Raw genomic sequence first — 19599 nt, forward strand, 5'->3', positions numbered from 1 at the left:
ACTAAAAATGTGTCCCTTTATACCGTTAAACCGTTCCGGAGGTGCGAATTTCCTTCGTAATGGGACACAGCACAGCTGTCATTCCTATCCCCTTGATGCCGTGCGCTGCCTCCTCAGCGTTGTTTTAAGCTGCCACGGAGCCTGCGCTGTTCTGTTAGCCCTTGGCCATGCCCAATTAGCGCTGCCTGTCTTCTGACATAATTTGGTGTCAGGCTGTCAGTGCCTGTGCGTCCACGCTGCTCCAGATCCCACCTCGCAGTCTCATCTAACGTAATCCCACTGCGGGCCTTGGAACCATGGGCATGCACAGTGCATAACCTCGACTCTCACTCCCCTCCTTCCCTCTTCTTCAGACTGTGCGGTGTCACGGCCGTGGCATGCTAGGGATCAGCTGACGGCGCACAGTCTAAAGAAGGCGGAGGGAAATGAGCGAGAGCCCGAGGGGAAGATATGCACTGCGCATGCCCATGGATCCCAGGCCCGCAGTGTGACTCAATCAGAAGACACTGCGAGGCGGGATCTCGGGCACCGCGGCCGCACAGGCGCAGCCAGCCTGACACCAAATTATGTCAGAAGACAGGCAGCGCAAATAGGGCATGCCCAAGGGATAACAGAACAGCGCAGGCTCCGTGACAGCTTAAAACAACGCTGAGGAGGCAGCGCATGGCACCAAGGGGGTAGGAATGACGGCTGTGCTGCGTCACATTACGAAGGAAAGTCCCAGCTCCGGGACGGTATAACGGTATCAGTGAACACATTTTATAAGTGTTAAGTTCTGCGTGTGCAAAGAGCTAAAAAAAAAGAGCTACCTTTTCCTTGTGCAGCATTACTGCTGCACAAGATGGCTCTTTCAGTAACAAACGACGGGGGGGGGGGGGGGGACAGGTTCCCTTACATTTAGGTTGTTGTGCCAGCGTGGCGGTCGCAGGACACATTGCCGGCTACACAGCTGGGGATCAGCTGACGTTACTGAAACCCAATAACACTGGGTCGTATGTTTTTACTGTGCAGCCTGCACTTCTGAGCCGCAACTGGCGGTGTTGGAGCCCAGGAATAGCAGTTCAGGTGGTAGAAAGATGAACACAGCAGGAGACCTGGATGACACCCAATTACTTAATCAGGCAGAGGAGTGGCAAATTCCTGCGAGATCCAGGCCTGGTTCATTTTCAGGAAAGTAAGCCGGTCAACGTTATCGGAGGATAGTCGCATGCGACGGTCTGTTAGTACACCACCTGCGGCACTAAAGACACGTTCCGATAAGACACTAGCCGCAGGGCAAGCCAGCACCTCCAATGCATACTGGCTTAGCTCTGGCCATGTATCCAGCTTAGAGACCCAAAACTTGAACGGGGAAGAGCCGTCTGGGAGTACAGTAAGAGGGCAAGCCATGTAGTCTGTCACCATCTGACGGAACCGTTGCCTCCTGCTGACTGGAGCCGCCGGTGATGGTGTAGACATTTGGGGCGGGCACACAAAAGTGTGCCAGAGTTGTGCCATACTGGGCTTGCCTTGGGCAGAGGCACTGCTTCTGCTCCCTCTTTGGGCAGAGCCTCCCCCACTGCCTCGACGCACTGAGCTGCTTTGTAAAGCACTAGCAGCACTCCTCTCAGTTGGACAGGAGAAGATGATGGAATTCACCAGTGTGTCGTGGTACTCCCGCAATTTACGCTCCCGGGTCAACGCAGGGATGAGGTTTTGGACGTTGTCCCGGTAGCGAGGATCGAGGAGGGTGAACACCCAATAATCAGGCATGTTGAGAATGTGGTCGATGCGGCGGTCATTTCTCAGGCACTGCAGCATGAAATCCACCATGTGCTGCAGAGTGCCAACCGGCCCAGAAACGCTGTCCCCTGCTTGAGACATGATCTCTGCCCGCTCGTCATCACCCCACCCTCGCTGTACACACTGACCACTGGACAATTGTGTCGCTCCCTCCTCTGGACGGAGCTCTTCCTCCTCCATTGACTCCTCCTCATCCTCCTCACAAATTGGCCCCTGCGTACCCCTTTGTGAGGAACCACGTGGCGCTGACTCTCCAGAAGCTGATGGAAAAGGTGACTCCTCATCCTCCACCTCTTCCACCACATCATCCCTTAACCCTTGCAAAGTTTGCTGAAGCAGGCAGATAAGGGGGACAGTCATGCTGACTAGTGCATCATCTGCACTTGCCATCCGCGTGGAATAATCAAAAGGACGCAAAACCTGGCAGACGTCCTTCATAGTGGCCCACTCTGTGGTTGTGAAGTCTGATCGGCGCTGACTGCGACTTCTTTGCGCCTGATGCAGCTGGTACTCCATAACTGCTTGCTGCTGCTCACACAACCGCTCCAACATATGTAACGTGGAATTCCACCGGGTAGGTAGGTCACATATGATGCGGTGTTCCGGAAGGCGGAATCGGCGCTGCAGAGCAGCAATGCGGGATCTGGCCAAGCTGGAACGCCGCAAGTGAGCACACTCTAGGCGGACCTTGTGCAGCAGGGCATCAAGATCCGGATAGTCCCTCAGAAAACTCTGCACAACCAAATTGAGCACATGTGCCAGACATGGGATGTGAGTGAGGTTGCCAAGGGCCAAAGCTGCCACCAGATTTCGGCCATTGTCACACACTACCATGCCTGGCTGGAGATTCGCTGGCAGTAACCACACATCGCTCTCCTGCTTTATGGCATTCCAGAGCTCCTGCGCTGTGTGGCTTCGATGCCCCAATGAAACTAGTTTCAAGACGGCCTGCTGACGTTTGGCCACGGCTGTGCTCATGTCGGTCATAGGTAAACGTTCACGGGTCCATGTGGGGGTGGACTGTGACGGATCCTGCAGAGAGGAATCAGAGGAACTGGTGTAAGAGGAGGAGTCGATGCGTACAGACTGGATTCCTGCAATCCTTGGAGTGGGCAGGACACGTCCTGCGCCACTCGCACGATCTGTACCTGGCTCAACAACATTAACCCAATGGGCAGTGAGGGAAACATATCGCCCCTGTCCATGCTGACTGGTCCACGCATCGGTGGTGAGGTGGACCTTGCTACTGACGGCGTTCAGTAGCGCATGTTTTATGTTTGCCTCAACATGCCTGTGCAGGGCAGGGACAGCCTGCCTGCTGAAGTAAAAGCGGCTGGGCACCTTGTACTGTGGGACTGCCAATGCCATCAAGTCACGGAAGCTGTCAGTCTCCACCAGCCTGAACGAGAGCATTTCCAGGGACAACAGTTTGGCAATGCCTGCATTCAGAGCCTGTGCTCGGGGGTGGTTGGCCGAGAATGCCCGCCTTTTCTCCCATGCCTGTACTACCGATGGCTGTAGAGTAGACTGGGAGTGTGAGGATGACTGGGAAGGTGGTGCTGTGGGTGGAATTACACAAGGTCTCTGGGAGGAAGCCAAACCAGCTGTGCGTGAGCTGGAGGAAGAGGCAACACGAGCTGAAGAGGTGGTAGCTGCCGCTGTTGGTTGGCCTACATCTTCAGTGTGTTTCTGTAACTCCACCGCGTGCCTGGTCCGCACATGTTTCCACATATTTGTGGTATTGAGGTTGCTGACATTTTTCCCTCTTTTTACTTTATGATGACACAGCTTGCATTTGACAAAACAAATGTCATCTGCAACTGTGTCAAAAAAGGACCAGGCACTGCAAGTCTTGGGAGCGCCCTTTTTGGCTTTGGAAAGAGACAGGCTCCTAACGGGTGCCAAAGTGGAGGCTACAGGCTCCGCAGTCTTCCCCCTCCCTCTCCCTCTTTGGCCCGTAAGAGGAAGCTCTTCCTCTGAGCTGCTCCCACCACCTTCCTGTTCCTCACGCCACGATGGGTCAAGGACCTCATCATCTCCACTACCCTCTGCCACCAACTGCTCCTCCTGGGTAGTCTCAGCAGCACAGTACGCACGAGAAAGCGGCACCTGAGTTTCATCATCAGATGCGTACTGCGCTGTGGTCACCGGAGGCACTGGCCCACCTGCCTCTTCAGAGTCAGAGAGAAAAAGGTGTTGGGCATCACTGCACACTGCCTCTTCTTCCATTTCTCCAATGCTGCTTGGCTGGCCCCCTGTTTCCAAGCCAAGAGATTCAGAGAACAGAAGTAGAGACGGCTCCTGTCCTGGGCTCTCTGACTGCCTGGCCAATTTGGCAGGTGGTGAAGAGACAGATGGCTGCTCTCCAGTGCTCTGTGCCTGAGAGGATGTGGCACTAACTGAAGTCGATGCCGAGGCGTTAGCTGCCATCCACCCGACAACGGCTTCAATTTGGTCTTCACGCAGCAGCGGTGCACGGCGCTCTCCGACAAAGCTGCGCATGAAGGACTGTTCCCTGCTGAAACTGAGTGACGACGAGTCACCGGCGCCCGCAGCAGGCACAGAATCACCACGTCCTCTCCCTGCTCCTCTCCCTGCTCCGTGCCCACGCCCACGTGCCTTACTCCCTGCCCTCTTCATCTTGGTTGACAGATAAAGATAAGCAGAAAAGTACTAAGGCCTTAGTGTGCTTATTCCTGTAATGCTCCTCCTAACAGGTGTAAGAAACACTAATGTTGTAAATTGTGGACTAAACTTTATTATTTTTCAAATGTGGCCTACACAAGTGTAAGTTGTGTTTGGTGAACTTAACCTTTTTTTTGGTGCAGATCGGGCTACAGAGCTAGTTTAAATCACACGGAGACCGTGCAGACAGCCGTAAACGGCGCTGCAAGGCCAAGAAACCCTCCTCTAGGTTATCCTATATAGTGTTTTTCCACTATTTAGCTGGATACAAGTGGAAAGACACTAATAGGAATTTTTTTTTTCAAATTTTAAACTGGCTGCACTATTTGAAAAAAAGGAAATTGTTTTTCAAGGTATGAGGCAGTAACGCACCCTGAGCTGAATCCAACCGGCTATGGCTGCACACAGACTACAGGGCGAGCTGGGCTCACACGGAGACCGTGCAGACAGCCGTAAACGGCGCTGCAAGGCCAAAAAACCCTCCTCTAGGTTATCCTATATAGTGTTTTTCCACTATTTAGCTGGATACGAGTGGAAAGACACTAATAGGAATTTTTTTTTTCAAATTTTAAACAGGCTGCACTATTTGAAAAAAAGGAAAATTTTTCTCAAGGTATGAGCCAGTAACGAACCCTGAGCTGAATCCAACCGGCTATGGCTGCACACAGACTACAGGGCGAGCTGGGCTCACACGGAGACCGTGCAGACAGCCGTAAACGGCGCTGCAAGGCCAAAAAACCCTCCTCTAGGTTATCCTATATAGTGTTTTTCCACTATTTAGCTGGATACGAGTGGAAAGACACTAATAGGAATTTTTTTTTTCAAATTTTAAACAGGCTGCACTATTTGAAAAAAAGGAAAATTTTTCTCAAGGTATGAGCCAGTAACGAACCCTGAGCTGAATCCAACCGGCTATGGCTGCACACAGACTACAGGGCGAGCTGGGCTCACACGGAGACCGTGCAGACAGCCGTAAACGGCGCTGCAAGGCCAAAAAACCCTCCTCTAGGTTATCCTATATAGTGTTTTTCCACTATTTAGCTGGATACGAGTGGAAAGACACTAATAGGAATTTTTTTTTTCAAATTTTAAACAGGCTGCACTATTTGAAAAAAAGGAAAATTTTTCTCAAGGTATGAGCCAGTAACGAACCCTGAGCTGAATCCAACCGGCTATGGCTGCACACAGACTACAGGGCGAGCTGGGCTCACACGGAGACCGTGCAGACAGCCGTAAACGGCGCTGCAAGGCCCAAAAACCCCCCTCTAGGTTATCCTATGTAGTGTTTTTCCACAATAGAGCTGGAGACTGGTGGAAAAACACTAATAGGAAATTTGAGAAAAAATGTGCAGCAGGCTGCACTAAGAGCAAAAAAGAACAACTGTGTGAGGCAGTGTGAACCCCCCCTGAGCTGAATACAACCGGGTATATGGCTGCACACAGACTACAGAGTGAGCTGCACACACACACACACAGAGACCTTGCAGAACGCTGTTAAAACAGCGCTGCAAGGCAAGAGCAAGGTGAACAGTGAAGAACACACAGCGTTTTGCTAAATTAGCCTTTGGAAAGGAAAATAAAGCAATTAGCTAGCTCAACTGGCCCTCAGTTAGAACACAGCGTCCTGTCCCTAACTGAAATCACAGCAGAGTGAGCGCAAAATGGCGGCAGCGCTTTTTTATAGTGCAGAGTGACATCATTTCAGCAGCCAATCCAAGCCTTGCCAGTACTTACATGCCCACCATGCTAAACAGGATGTGCCCACACTTTCATTCATTCCTCATTGGCTGCTGCGTTCAATTTGAATTCTGGGAACTTCCGATTCCGGTATCCGATACGCGGGAAGTATCGGAATTCAGTATCGGAATTCCGATACCGCAAATATCGGCCGATACCCGATACTTGCGGTATCGGAATGCTCAACACTACTGAGCATACGCAGTATAAAAGTGGAATCCGGCACCTGATTCTGTCATGTGACAAACGCCGGATGGAAACATGAGGCTATCCATCACAATCTGTCAATAATACAAGTCTATGAGAAAAAAACGGATCCGGGTGCATCAGTTGCCAGATCCGATTTTTTTTTTTAAATTCGACGGATTGCGACTGATGGCAAAAAACTGATGTGTGAAAGGGGTATTAAGTTCTTGAGGATGGATTTAACTACTGAGATTCCGTTAGAAACTATGTTGATCTCATACCAAGTTGTATTGCAGGAAAAATTTGATATTCGCTAGCTAAGAGCATTGTCTGTCTACATGTCATAAAATGTCTTTAAAAGAAATCTTTATATATCTCTTTCTTTCTCTCGGTGTACCATTCCATTAGAAACATTGCTCACGTGACCTCCAGACTAATTTATGATCATCACTACACCCAAGACAAAAGCATGACTCATCAATAGGGTTGAGCGAAACGGATCTGACAAATTAAAAAATCGCCGACTTTCAGCAAAGTCGGGTTTCATGAAACCCGACCCGATCCTAGTGTGGGTTCGGCCATGAGATCGGCGATCTTTGTGCCAAAGTCGCGTTTCGTATGACGTTTTCAGCGCCATTTTTTAGCCAATGAAGGAGGACGCAGAATATGGGCAGCGTGATGACATAGGTCTCGGTCCCCACCATCTTAGAGAAGGGCATGACAGTGATTGGCTTGCTTTCTGTGGCGTCACAGGGGCTATAAAGGGGCGTTCCTGTTGTGAATTCTGTTGTCGGGCTCCCTCCTGTGGTCATGAATGGTACTTCGGCTGGTTCTGCCCATGGACTTTCTCTGGTGGCTGTGGGTGTTTCTGAGTTTCCATACACAGGTGGCGAGGTTAATTCGTTAGCTGCTGCTCTATTTAACTCCACTTAGATCTTTGCTCCATGCCACCTGTCAATGTTCCAGTATTGGTCTAGTTCACTCCTGGATCGTTCTTGTGACCTGTCTTCCCAGCAGAAGCTAAGTGACTGCTTGTTTTTCTCTGGTTTGCTATTTTTCTGTCCAGCTTGCTATTTTGATTTTTGTCTTGCTTGCTGGAAGCTCTGGGACGCAGAGGGAGCGCCTCCGCACCGTGAGTCGGTGCGGAGGGTCTCTTTGCGCCCTCTGTGTGGTCTTTTTGTAGGTTTTTGTGCTGACCGCAAAGCTACCTTTCCTATCCTCAGTCTGTTCAGTAAGTCGGGCCTCACTTTGCTTAATCTATTTCATCTCTGTGTTTGTATTTTCATCTTTACTCACAGTCATTATATGTGGGGGGCTGCCTTTTCCTTTGGGGAATTTCTCTGAGGCAAGGTAGGCTTTATTTTTCTATCTTTAGGGCTAGCTAGTTCCTTAGGCTGTGCCGAGTTGCATAGGGAGCGTTAGGCGCAATCCACGGCTATTTCTAGTGTGGTTGATAGGATTAGGGATTGCGGTCAGCAGAGTTCCCACGTCCCAGAGCTCGTCCTATATTATCAGTAACTATTAGGTCATTCCGTGTGCTCTTAACCACCAGGTCCATTGTTGTCCTGACCACCAGGTCATAACAGTACAGGTGACCCAAAGTACTAATGCATGTCAATAGAGGGATAAGAGAAGTTCTGAGACCATTTTTTTTTCTTTGCAGTGTGTTTTGTCTCTCTTTTCCCCTTTACATCTGGGTGGTTCAGAACACAGGTGTAGACATGGACATTCAAGGTCTGTCCTCTTTGATGGATAATCTCACTATAAGTGTACAAAACATTCAAGATTTTGTGGTTCAGAATCCGATGTCAGAGCCTAGGATTCCAATTCCTGATTTGTTTTTTGGTGATAGATCTAAGTTCTTGAATTTCAAAAATAATTGTAAATTGTTTCTTGCCTTGAAACCTCGCTCCTCAGGTGACCCTGTTCAACAAGTAAAGATCATTATTTCTTTGTTACGTGGTGACCCTCAAGACTGGGCATTTTCCCTTGCGCCAGGAGATCCGGCATTGCGTGATGTTAATGCGTTTTTCCTGGCGCTTGGATTGCTTTATGACGAACCTAATTCAGTGGATCAGGCAGAGAAAATCTTGCTGGCTCTGTGTCAGGGTCAGGATGAAGCGGAGATATATTGTCAGAAGTTTAGAAAGTGGTCTGTGTGTGGAATGAATGTGCCCTGGCAGCAATCTTCAGAAAGGGTCTCTCTGAAGCCCTTAAGGATGTCATGGTGGGATTTCCCATGCCTGCTGGTCTGAATGAGTCTATGTCTTTGGCCATTCAGATCGATCGACGCTTGCGTGAGCGTAAAACTGTGCACCATTTGGCGGTACTATCTGAGCATGGGCCTGAGCCTATGCAATGTGATAGGACTTTGACCAGAGCTGAACGGCAAGCACACAGACGTCGGAATGGGCTATGTTTTTACTGTGGTGATTCCACTCATGCTATCTCCGATTGTCCTAAGCGCACTAAGCGGTTCGCTAGGTCTGACACCATTGGTACGGTACAGTCTAAATTTCTATTGTCCGTTACTCTGATTTGTTCTTTGTCATCCTATTCTGTTATGGCATTTGTGGATTCAGGCGCTGCCCTGAATTTGATGGACTTGGAGTATGCTAGGCGCTGTGGTTTTTTCTTGGAGCCCTTGCAGTATCCTATTCCATTGAGAGGAATTGATGCTACGCCTTTGGCCAAGAATAAGCCTCAGTACTGGACCCAATTGACCATGTGCATGGCTCCTGCACATCAGGAGGATATCCGCTTTCTGGTGTTGCATGATCTGCATGATGTGGTCGTTTTGGGGTTGCCATGGATACAGGTTCATAATCCAGTGTTGGACTGGAAATCTATGTCTGTGTCCAGCTGGGGTTGCCAGGGGGTACATGGTGATGTTCCATTTTTGTCTATTTCATCTTCCACTCCTTCTGAAGTTCCAGAGTTTTTGTCGGATTATCGGGATGTATTTGATGAGCCCAAAGCCAGTGCCCTACCTCCTCATAGGGATTGCGATTGTGCAATTAATTTGATTCCTGGTAGTAAGTTTCCTAAGGGCCGATTGTTCAATTTATCTGTGCCAGAACTCGCCGCTATGCGGAGTTATATAAAGGAATCCTTGGAGAAAGGCCATATTCGCCCGTTGTCATCACCGTTAGGAGCAGGGTTCTTTTTTGTGGCCAAGAAGGATGGTTCTTTGAGACCTTGTATTGATTACCGCCTTCTCAATAAAATTACAGTCAAATTTCAGTATCCTTTGCCGTTGCTGTCTGATTTGTTTGTTCATTTTAAAGGAGCTAGTTGGTTCACCAAGATAGATCTTCGAGGGGCGTATAATCTTGTACGTATTAAACAAGGCGATGAATGGAAAACAGTCATTATATGTGGGGGGCTGCCTTTTCCTTTGGGGAATTTCTCTGAGGCAAGGTAGGTTTTATTTTTCTATCTTTAGGGCTAGCTAGTTTCTTAGGCTGTGCCGAGTTGCATAGGGAGCGTTAGGCACAATCCACGGCTATTTCTAGTGTGGTTGATAGGATTAGGGATTGCGGTCAGCAGAGTTCCCACGTCCCAGAGCTCGTCCTATATTATCAGTAACTATAAGGTCATTCCGTGTGCTCTTAACCACCAGGTCCATTGTTGTCCTGACCACCAGGTCATAACATGTTCCCGCCGACCGCCATCTTACTTCTACCGATCGTAGCATAGGGAGAGGTTGCCGCAGCTGCATCTCCACCTTTTCTTTGCAGGGACAGTGGAGTTTATATTTTTGTGCATCAGCTCTGTAGCTTATTAGGCTGCCCTATAAGGCTTCCTGATAGCTGCATTGCTGTTTGTACACCGCTGTGCAAACCAACTGCTTTTTTAAAAGCAAAAATCCTGTTGCTCCTTTCTGCACAGTTATCTTGTTTATTTGTTCACACTTTTGTGTGCAGCACTCCTTTTTATTGCTGCTATACTTGTCCTGAGATCATTGTAGGGAGATTGAAATTGTACTACAGTCCTTGCATTTTTTCATATATCTTCCAGCCACGTTCTGCCACTTACATTGTTTAGTGTTATACACTGGGCCTGAGTTTTGGTGCAGTCTCCCCCCAAAAAAGGGAGATTTAAATTGTCACAAAGTGGATCTACGTCAGTTCTGTTAGTTTGTCGTATATCAGCCAGCCACATTCTGCCACTTACATTGTATAGTGTTATACACTGGGGCCTGAGTTTTGGTGCTGTCTCCCCCCCAAAAAAGGGAGATTTAAATTGTCACAAAGTGGATCTACGTCAGTCCTGTTAGTTTGTCGTATATCAGCCAGCCACGTTCTGCCACTTACATTGTGTGGTGTTATACACTGGGCCTGAGTTTTGGTGCAGTTTTCCCCCCAAAAAAGGGAGATTTAAATTGTCACAAAGTGGATCTATGTCAGTTCTGTTAGTTTGTCGTATATCAGCCAGCCACATTCTGCCACTTACATTTTATAGTGTTATACACTGGGCCTGAGTTTTGGTGCAGTTTCCCCCCCAAAAAGGGGAGATTTAAATTGTCACAAAGTGGATCTATGTCAGTTCTGTTAGTTTGTCGTATATCAGCCAGCCACATTCTGCCACTTACATTGTATAGTGTTATACACTGGGCCTGAGTTTTGGTGCTGTCTCCCCCCCAAAAAAAGGGAGATTTAAATTGTCACAAAGTGGATCTACGTCAGTTCTGTTAGTTTGACGTATATCTTCCAGCCACGTTCTGCCACTTACATTGTGTAGTGTAATACACTGGGCCTGAGTTTTGGTGCAGTCTCCCCCCAAAAAAGGGAGATTTAAATTGTCACAAAGTGGATCTACGTCAGTTCTGTTAGTTTCTTTTGCTAGGTGAAGAGAATGGGGCATCAGACTGCGCTACTCGCCTATCAACATAATGTACCAGAGAAGTCCAAATAGATGTAATAGAGAATTCCTCTGCATGTTATAACGTTTGTTTTTATTTATTTTTTTAGAAAGAGAAGGAAGGGAAGGAAAGGGGAAGAGAAGGAGGGGAAGGAGAGAGAGAGAAAAAAAAATATTCTTAGGGATTTTTTTGGGGAGGATTTTTTGTTGTTATTGTTTTCCACTCTTATCCCTTGATTTCTCAGACTCTTGTGAAACTACCACGAAACAAAACAATCCAATCAAATCCACCCACGGCTCAATGGTTCAAAACATCAGTAGCAGAGTCCTGACAAAGAATAAATGTTTTAACACCTTAGGTTCTAGCACTCCCCCAGCTTGCAAAAGTTATTCATTTGCTTAACTACTCTTTCTAATGTGTTTTTTTTGTATTTAGATTTTTATATGTATGAGCAATGGTTTTAAGTGCTATACTCAATTATATTTTATGATTGTTTCGTGTGTTTTATGATGTACATATGTGTTTGAACAAGTCAGATTCCCCACCCACTGGGTGTGGTGTTTTTTTTTAAAGGAGGCGTCTCCATGTGCCTTCTTTTGCTATAAATACAAGACCCTGTAGGTATATGTGTATAGACTGTCCTGAGGAAGTGGTGAAATCACCACAAAACCCGTAGAAATAAAGTCTATTCTCTGTTACATCTATTTGGACTTCTCTGGTACATTATCCTGACAGGCAAGCAGCGCAGTCTGATGCCCCATTCTCTTCACCTAGCAAAGGATCATCACATCGGGGCTTGCAGCAGCCGCCAATGCTAAGTGCAGTGGTTGTGTCTTACACAACCATAATAGGTGAGTGAATTTATACTGTCTCTCACGAATATTCCATTTATCTCGGATAAGACCCTATGTGTGCTCTATATTCCTTCTAGCTACCTAGTTCTGTTAGTTTGTCGTACATCAGCCAGCCATGTTCTGCCACTTACATTGTGTAGTGTTATACACTGGGCCTGAGTTTTGGTTCAGTCTCCCAAAAAAAAGGGAGATTGAAATTTTCAACAAGTTTATATACACCTTCTACCTTGTTTTACAGTATCATATAATGGTTGTTATTTTGGTTAGATTTTCCCAAAAATGAGGAAGTCTGGTGGAAGAGGCCGTGGGCGGTCATTGCCAGCTGGTATTGATGGTGGTGATGGTGGTGGTGGAGCATCTGGTGGTAGTGAGAAAAGCAAAATAGCACCAAAGGCTCGAGGTGTTGAGCCAGCGTCATCGTCTGGCTACAAGAGGGCTCGAAGGCTCCCTTATCTGGGAGTAGGAAAACAGCTTTTAAAGCCGGAGCAGCAGGAAAAAGTTTTGGCTTTCCTTGCTGACTTCGCCTCTAGCTCTTTCACCTCCTCTTCCGAAAGTTCCAAATATAAAAGCAGCGAGTCGTCAGTGGATGCTCCCGGTCAGGAACAAGTCGCTTCCTTGTGTCCTTCACCCAAACCAAAAGTGAAGGATGCGGCAGGCGACACTACAGTTTACTCCATGGAGCTCTTTACGCATACCGTGCCTGGGTTAGAAAGGGAAATTGTTAACAGCTCTTTGCAAGATGAATCGGACATGGAGTGCACTGATGCACAGCCAAAGCTAGATTATTATGCTGTTCCATTGACTCAGATCACTACATTGCCCTTGCAGTGTACTGAGCCAGAATCTGACCCTGATGAGACCATGGTGCCCCTTCACGAATGCTATAGCACCTTACACAGTGACACAGAGGAAGGTGCACATGACATTGAAGAGGAGGTGATAGATGATCCAGTTGTTGACCCAGATTGGCAGCCATTGGGGGAAGAGAGTGCCACTGCCAGTAGCTCAGGAGCGGAGTAGGATGATCTGCAGCTACCATCTACATCACAACAGCTTTCATTTGGCAGGCCCATATCTGGCCAAAAACGTTTGTCAAAAACAAAAACAGTTTTAGGACAGTGTGGCCATCCAGTGAAAGTAGCACAGCATGCAATGCATGAAAAGGTGTTCCATAGTAGGAAGAGTGTAGAGTGGCAATTTTTTAACCAAGATCCGAATGATCAGTGCAAAGTTATCTGTAAGAAATGCTCAAAGACCTTTAGTAGAGGGAAGAATGTCCAAAATTTAAATACAGCGTGCATGCATAGACATTTAACCAGCATGCACTTTCAAGCCGGGACTAACTACCAAACGTCTCGTGCCGTTGTTGCACCTGCTCAGAATGAAGGTAGTCAGCAATGCTACATTGCTTCACTCACTGTAAGCCCACCGGTTAGGACACCACCAGCAGCAAATGTGGAGGTATCGTCGCAAGGCCAAAGCAGTCAGGGAATCACAAGGTTCTTGGTAGGAAACACTGTATGTAGGCCAACATCAAGAATACCATCACCAACCCTCTCTCAATCTGCCATGTCCACCACCACCCCCGCTAGTTCCACCATATGCAGATCTCCAGTCCAGCTCACCCTAGAAGAGACTCTTGTTAGGAAAAGAAAGTACTCATCCACTCATCCGGGTACACAGGCTTTGAACGCCCACATAGCTAGACTAATCTCGTTAGAGATGATGCCCTACCGGTTGGTTGAAAGCAAAGCTTTCAAAGACCTGATGCCTACGCAGTACCACGCTATGACATATCCAGTCGGCACTTCTTTGCGAGAAAAGCCATCCCAGCCCTCCACCAGCATGTCAAAGACCGCATTGTCCATGCACTGAGACAATCAGTCAGTGGAATGGTGCACCTCCCAACAGATGCATGGACCAGTAGGCATGGCCAGGGGCGTTACGTGTCCATTACGGCACACTGGGTTAATGTGGTGGATGCAGTGTCCACAGGGGACAGCCATAGTGGGACAGTTCTGCCTAGCCCACGGTCTAGGAAACAGTTGGCTGTAGGCGTTCGCCACCCCTTCTCCTTCTCCTGCTCCAGAAGCGAAAGCTCGTCCACAGAGCGCAGTCACACGACCACTCCATCCGCAGCTGCCAGTGTTGCACACACGGTGTCCTATTATCAAACAGCTAGTGGTAAGCGTCAGCAGGCTGTGTTAGAAATGAAGTGTTTGGGCGACAACAGACACCGCAGAAGTACTGGCCGAGTACTTGCAGCAAGAAACACAGTCATGGCTGGGCAGTGTACATCTTGAGGCAGGCAAGGTAGTCAATGATAATGGAAGGAATTTTATGGCTGCCATAGCCCTTTCAGAACTGAAACACATACCTTGCCTGGCTCACACCTTGAACCTGGTGGTGCAGTGCTTCCTGAAAAATTATCCGGGGTTACTAGCCCTGCTCCTGAAGGTGCAAAGACTTTGCTCGCACATCCGCCGGTCGTCCATACACTCCAGCCGTATGCTGAACCATCAGCGATCGCTGAATATTCCCCAGCACCGCCTAATAATCGACATTGCAACAAGGTGGAACTCCACACTGCACATGCTTCAGAGGCTGTGCGAACAGAGGCGTGCTGTCATTTAGTTGTGGGAGGATACACATACACGGGCAGCAAGTTGGATGGCAGACATGGAGTTGTCTGGTGTGCAGTGGTCGAAGCTCCAAGACCTCTGTCAAGTCCTTCAGTGTTTTGAGGAATGCACACGGCTGGTAAGTGCAGAAGACGCCATCATAAGCATGAGCATCCCACTAATGCGCTTGCTGATGCAAAGTTTGACGCACATTAAGGAGCAGGTGTCTGCAGCCGAGGAGGAGGGAAGCCTTGATGACAGTCAGCCATTGTCTGCGCAGGGAACTCTCCTGGACGAGGTAGCAGATGAAGAGGAGGAGGAGGAGGATGATGGGGATGAATATTTATGGGAGGAGGATGCTTCACAGGGGGCAATAGAAACTGGTGGCATTGCAAGGTCAGGTACAGGGTTTTTGCGGGACACTAGTGATGTTGATTTGCAAGAAAGTGCTCTTCAACCCAGCACAAGCAGTGAATTGACACCTGGAACATTGGCCCACATGGCTGAGTATGCCTTGCGTATCCTAAAAAGGGACCCCGCGCATTATCAAAATGATGACCGATGACGACTACTGGTTGGCCTGCCTCCTGGACACACGATATAAAGGAAAATTACAAAACATCATGCCACATGAGAACCTTGAGCAAATGTTGGCTACCAAACAAGTAACTCTTGTTTGGCTCAGGCATTCCCAGCACACAGCGGCGGTGATGGTTCTCTCACGAGCTGTAGGGGTCAACATGGCGGAGGTGTTAGAGGTGCACAAAGCCGAAGTGGCGTTGGACAGAAGGGTTTTATGACCAGATTGTGGAGTGATTTCGCAATGACTGCAGACAAGACAGGTACTGCTGCTTCGATTCAAATTGACAGGAGACAGCATTTGTCCAGTATGGTTACAAACTGTTTTTCCTCCCTTATCGATGTTCTCCCTCACAGGTCATTCCCCTTTGATTACTGGGCATCTAAAATAGACACCTGGCCTGAATTGGCAGAATATGCATTACAGGAGCTTGCTTGCCCTGCTGCTAGTGTGTTATCAGAAAGAGTCTTCAGTGCTGCTGGTTCAATACTGACCGAAAAAAGGACATTTCGTCTGGCTACCCGAAATGTTGATGATCTAACCTTCATTAAAATGAACCAATCATGGATTTCAAATTATTTTGCCCCACTTTCCCCTGCTGTCACGTACCTTGCCTGAAAAATGTCTTGCTTTTGGCCTCCTCTTACTGACTGCTCCAATTTCTCCATTTGCAGCTGCTGAATGTCCACCATAGACCATTTTTATACCTCCCTAATTGGGCTGACTCCCCCCACAGGGCCGTGGTCACCACTTGGCGCAAGCACCCGTGCGAGTGCGCCGTTTGCCTGGACAGGTGGGTGCGCCCACTCTTGGGCGACGGCACTGGCACAGGGTCCCTCATAGTACAATGAAGTGTCTCTGATGGTGGTGGTGCACAACCAACGTCAGACACACCGTCGTAATATGAGGGGCCCTGTGCCAGTACCGCCACCCACGAAAGAATGTTCCCCCAGCTCGAACAGTGCTCTACCACTTGCGATACTTACCTCTCCCTGTTCCACCACTGTGTAGTCTGTGCTGTTAAATCCTTCAATGGCACTGCCAATACAAATTTTTTGAAATGATAAATAATAGTAAAATTATACAGGGACCCTGGCCTCCATTTAGACCAGTTAATACTTTGCTCCAACTACCACTGTCTGCTATTCAGCAGAGGAGCCCACCCCTGTACCTAGCTACGCCACCTGTTTATTTATGAACAATTTTTTGGCAGACATTTAGCCCACTTTATTATTTGGACCTACTAACTGGGCCTACTAACTGTGTCAGCCTCTCATTACAGTTGTCCTCCACTGAACAAAGCAATGCCGCCATTTTAGTCCTGTTACCAATTTTGAACTGCATTTAGCCTACTTACTTATTTGGGCCTACTGTGTGGGCAGTGCTGTATACTACTGTGTGGGCTCTGCTATATACTACTGTGTGGGCTGTGCTGTATACTGCTATGTGGGCTGTGCTATACACTACTATGTGGGCTCTGCTGTATACTACTATGTGGGCTGTGCTGTACACTACTGTGTGGGCTCTGCTGTATACTACTGTGTGGGCAGTGCTGTATACTACTATGTGGGCAGTGCTGTATACTACTGTGTGGGCTGTGCTGTATACTGCTTTGTGGGCTCTGCTATACACTACTATGTGGGCTCTGCTGTGTACTACTATATGGGCTGTGCTATACACTATTCTGTGGGCTCTGCTGTATAATACTATGCGGACTGTGCTGTATACTACTGTTTGGGCTCTGTTGCATACTACTGTGTGGGCTCTGCTGTATACTACTATGTGGGCTGTGATGTACATTACTATGTGGGCTCTGCTGTATACTACTATGTGGGCTGTGCTGTGTACTACTTTGTGGGCTCTGCTGTATACTACTGTGTGGGCTGTGCTGTACACTACTGTGTGTGTTCTGCTGTATACTACTGTGTGGACTGTGCTGTATACTGCTATGTGGGCTGTGCTATACACTACTATGTGGGCTCTGCTGTATACTACTATGTGGGCTGTGCTATATACTACTGTGTGGGCTCTGCTGTATACTACTATGTGGGCTGTGCTGTATACTGCTATGTGGGCTGTGCTATACACTACTATGTGGGCTCTGCTGTATACTATTATGTGGGCTGTGCTACACTACTATGTGGTCTCTGCTGTATACTACTGTGTGGGCTCTGCTGTATACTACTGTGTGGGCTGTGCTGTATACTACTGTTTGGGCTCTGCTATATACTACTATGTGGGCTGTGCTGAATACTATGTGGGCTGTGCTATATACTGCTGTCTGGGCTGTGCTGTATACTACTGTGTAGGCTCTGCTGTATACTACTTTGTGGGCTGTGCTGTATACTACTATGTGGGCTGTGCTGTATTCTACTTTGTGGGCTGTGCTATACCCTACTATGTGGGCTCTGCTGTATACTACTATGTGGGCAGTGCCATACACTACTACTTGGGCTCTGCTGTATACTACTATGTGGGCAGTGCTGTATACTACTATGTGGGCAGTGCTGTATACTACTGTGTGGGCTGTGCTGTATACTACTGTGTGGGCTGTGCTGTACACTACTGTGTGTGTTCTGCTATATACTACTGTGTGGACTGTGCTGTATACTGCTATGTGGGCTGTGCTATACACTACTATGTGGGCTCTGCTGTATACTACTATGTGGGCTGTGCTATACACTACTATGTGGGCTGTGCTATACACTACTATGTGGGTTCTGCTGTATACTACTATGTGGGCAGTGCCATACACTACTACTTGGGCTCTGCTGTATACTACTATGTGGGCAGTGCTGTATACTACTATGTGGGCAGTGCTGTATACTACTGTGTGGGCTGTGCTGTATACTACTGTGTGGGCTGTGCTGTACACTACTATGTGGGCAGTGCTGTATACTACTATGTGGGCAGTGCTGTATACTACTATGTGGGCAGTGCTGTATACTACTATGTGGGCAGTGCTATACACTACTATGTGGGCTCTGCTGTAAACTAATATGTGGGCTGTGCTATACACTACTATGTGGGCTGTGCTATACACTACTATGCGGGTTTTTATGTATACTACTATGTGGGCTCTGCTGTATACTTCTATGTGGGCAGTGCTGTATAGTACTATGTGGGCACTGCTGTATACTGCTACATGGGCTGTGTTTTCTGCTATGTGGGTTGTGCTATATACTATGGGGGGTATATTATATTCTGTTGGGGAGGCCGTGTTCTATGCTATGTGGCTGTTATATACTATTGTGGGGGTATATTATGTTCTATGGGGAGGCTGTGTTATACTATGGGGGGCTGCATTATATTCTATGGGGGCTATATTATATATTATGGGGAGGTGGGCTGTATTATATTCTATGGGGTGGCTGCATTAAACTCTGGGGTGGCTGCATTATATTCTGTAGGGTGGTAGCTGCATTATACTATATGTGGGCTGCATTATACTGTATCGAGGATTATGGGGAATACGTTATACTATATGAAGAACTATGGGGTGCATTATACTATGGGAAGTGAATTGTACTGCATGGATGACTATGGTGGTGCATTATACTATATGGAGCACTATAAGGAGTGTATTATGCTATATGGATGACTATGAGGAGTATATTATGCTATATAGAGGACTGAGCAGTGTATTTTAATATATGGAGCACTATAGGGAGTGTATTATATTATATGGAGGACTGTGGTGCACATTATAATATATGGAGGACTATGGGGTGTATTTTACTAAACAAGTAAAATGCTGCATATTCAGATTCTTTTTGCTGGAACAAAAATCCTTGTTCTCAGCAGCACATCGCCGGCGTAAACTGTAGATGTGCTGCTGATAAAATGATACTGTATGGTGATCTGTTAGTGATCTATTATTGATCGTTCTGTCCCATCATTATTCCTCAGCTGGTGGAAAGAGGCCGGGAAACAAGCGTTGAACGACTTCAGTATTGTTGATGAAACTCATTTAGCGGCCTGAACTCAGCGCTTGTAAATACAACTGAAATGCTTTTGTGTGATGTGCAATATGTTAGCATTTGGGACCCCATTTTAAACTTTGCCTAGGCGTAGGGCCCCACTTTGCCTAAAACCGGCCCTGCCTACAAGTGTACAAATATACAGTGGGGCAAAAGAGTATTTAGTCAGTCAGCAATAGTGCAAGTTCCACCACTTAAAAAGATGAGAGGCGTCTGTAATTTACATCATAGGTAGACCTCAACTATGGGAGACAAACTGAGAAAAAAAAATCCAGAAAATCACATTGTCTGTTTTTTTAACATTTTATTT

The sequence above is a fragment of the Ranitomeya imitator genome, chromosome 4 (assembly GCF_032444005.1).
Source record: "Ranitomeya imitator isolate aRanImi1 chromosome 4, aRanImi1.pri, whole genome shotgun sequence".
NCBI lineage: Eukaryota > Metazoa > Chordata > Amphibia > Anura > Dendrobatidae > Ranitomeya > Ranitomeya imitator.